Below are 2780 nucleotides of genomic sequence, written 5' to 3' on the forward strand. Positions count from 1 at the left end.
CTCCGCGTTCAGCACACGTTCAGCTCGGTGACGTCCCGTGAACTCACGATCCAGTAGAGCTTTTGGGAAGAGCTTCGTCAGCACGACGGCATGGTGACGGTGTTGATGAAGCTACCGATGTAGGGCTTCGCCTAAGCACTGCTACGATATGACCGAGGTGGATTATGGTGGAGGGGGGCACCGCACACGGCTAAGAGATCAATGATCAATTGTTGTGTCTCCAAGGGGTGCCCCCCTCCCCGTATATAAAGGAGTGGAGGAGGGGGAGGGGTCCGGCCTCCTATGGCGCGCCCCATGAGGAGTCCTACTCCCACCGGGAGTAGGACTCCCCCTTCCAAGTAGGAGTAGGAGAGGAGAAGGAAGGGAGAGAAGGAAAGGGGGGGCCCCTCCTTGTCCAATTCGGACTAGAGGGGGAGGGGGCGCGGCTGCCCTGGCCCTTCTCTTCTCCCACTAAGGCCCAATAGGCCCAATATACTCCCCGGGGGGTTCCGGTAACCCCCCGGTACTCCGGTATATGTCTGAAACCTCCCGAAACATTTCCGGTGTCCGAACATAGTCGTCCAATATATTAATCTTTACGTCTCGACCATTTCGAGACTCCTCGTCATGTCTGTGATCATATCCGGGACTCCGAACTACCTTCGGTACATCAAAACACAAAAACTCATAATACCGATCATCACAGAACTTTAAGTGTGCGGACCCTACGGGTTCGAGAACTATGTAGACATGAACGAGACACGTCTCCGGTCAATAACCAATAGCGGAACCTGGATTCTCATATTGGTTCCTACATATTCTACGAAGATCTTTATCGGTCAAACCGCATAACAACATATGTTGTTCCCTTTGTCATCGGTATGTTACTTGCCCGAGATTCGATCGTCGGTATCTCAATACCTAGTTCAATCTCGTTACCGGCAAGTCTCTTTAATCGCTTTGTAATGCATCACCCCATAACTAACTCATTAGTCACATTGCTTGCAAGGCTTATAATGATGTGCATTACCGAGAGGGGCCAGAGATACCTCTCCGACAATCGGAGTGACAAATCCTATTCTCAATCTATGCCAACTCAACGAACACCATAGGAGACACCTGTAGAGCACCTTTATAATCACCCGGTTACGTTGTGACGTTTGGTAGCACACAAAGTGTTCTTCCGGTAATTGGGAGTTGCATAATCTCATAGTCATAGGAACATGTATAAGTCATGAAGAAAGCAATAGCAGTAAACTAAATGATCAAGTGCTAAGCTAACGGAATGGGTCATGTCAATCACATCATTCTCCTAATGATGTGATCCCATTAATCAAATGACAACTCATGTTTATGGCTAGGAAACTTAACCATCTTTGATCAACGAGCTAGTCAAGTAGAGGCATACTAGTGACACTATGTTTGTCTATGTATTCACACATGTATTATGTTTCCGATTAATACAATTCTAGCATGAATAATAAACATTTATCATGATATGAGGAAATAAATAATAACTTTATTATTTCCTCTAGGGCATATTTCCTTCAGGTGACTATAACTTGCAAGGTCGGATCTAAAACATGGATATAATGATGAATTCATAAACGGTTCAGATCTGAAATCATGGCACCCAGACCCAAAGTGACAAGCATTAAGCACAGCAAAGTCATAGCAACATCAATCTAAGAACATAGTGGATACTAGGGATCAGGCCCTAACAAAACTAACTCGATTACATGATGAATCTCATCCAACTCCTCATCGACCAGCGAGCCTACGAAGGAATTACTCACTCCTGGTGGGGAGCATCATGGAATTGGTGATGGAGAAGGGTTGGTGATGATGAAGAACGAAGATCCCCCTCTCCGGACCCCCAAACGGACTCCAGATCTACCCTCCCGAGGAAGAACAGGGCCTGGCGGCTGCTCCGCCTCATGGATCATGATAATTCTTTTTCCTTAAAAATTTTCCGAAATAATGTGAATTTATAGTATCAGGGGAGTCATCAGTGGGGCCACCAGGTGGGTACAACCCACCTGGGCACGCCAGGAGAGGGGGGCGCCCTGGTGGGTTGTGCCCACCCAGGGGCCCCTCTCCGGTGGGTCTTGGCTCTAGAAATTCTTATTATTGGTATAAAAATCCTCAAAAAGTTTCGTTCCATTCCGAGAACTTTTATTCCTGCACAAAAACAACACCATGGTAGTTCTATTGAAAACAGCGTCAGTCCTAGGTTAGTTTCATTCAAATCATGCAAATTAGAGTCGAAAACAAGAGGAAAAGCGTGAGAAAAAGTAGATACGTTGGGGACGTATCAACTCCCCCAAGCTTAAACCTTTGCTTGTCCTCAAGAAATTCAGTTGATAAACTGAAAGTGAGAAAGGAAAACTTTTACGAACTCTTTTGCTCTTGTTTGCATAAATAAGCTTAAACAACACCCAGGTTTTCAGCCAACATTATAACTGAAAGGATCGGTATAGTTGACTAGAGGGGGGTGAATAGGCAACTAACAATTTTTAGCTTTTCTTTACCAATTTAAACTTTGCACCAAAGTAGGTTGTCTAGATATGCAACTAGGTGAGCAACCTATATGATGCAACAAGAACAAGTACACAGGCAAGTAAGGGATATAACACAAATAAGCTTGCACAAGTAAAGGCACGAGATAACCAAGAGTGGAGCCGGTGAAGACGAGGATGTGTTACCGAAGTTCCTTCCATTTGAGGGGTAGTACGTCTCCGTTGGAGCGGTGTGGAGGCACAATGCTCCCCAAGAAGCCACTAGGGCCACCGTATTATCCT

This window comes from Triticum urartu, chromosome 2, assembly GCF_003073215.2.
Source record: "Triticum urartu cultivar G1812 chromosome 2, Tu2.1, whole genome shotgun sequence".
Classification (NCBI taxonomy): Eukaryota; Viridiplantae; Streptophyta; class Magnoliopsida; order Poales; family Poaceae; genus Triticum; species Triticum urartu.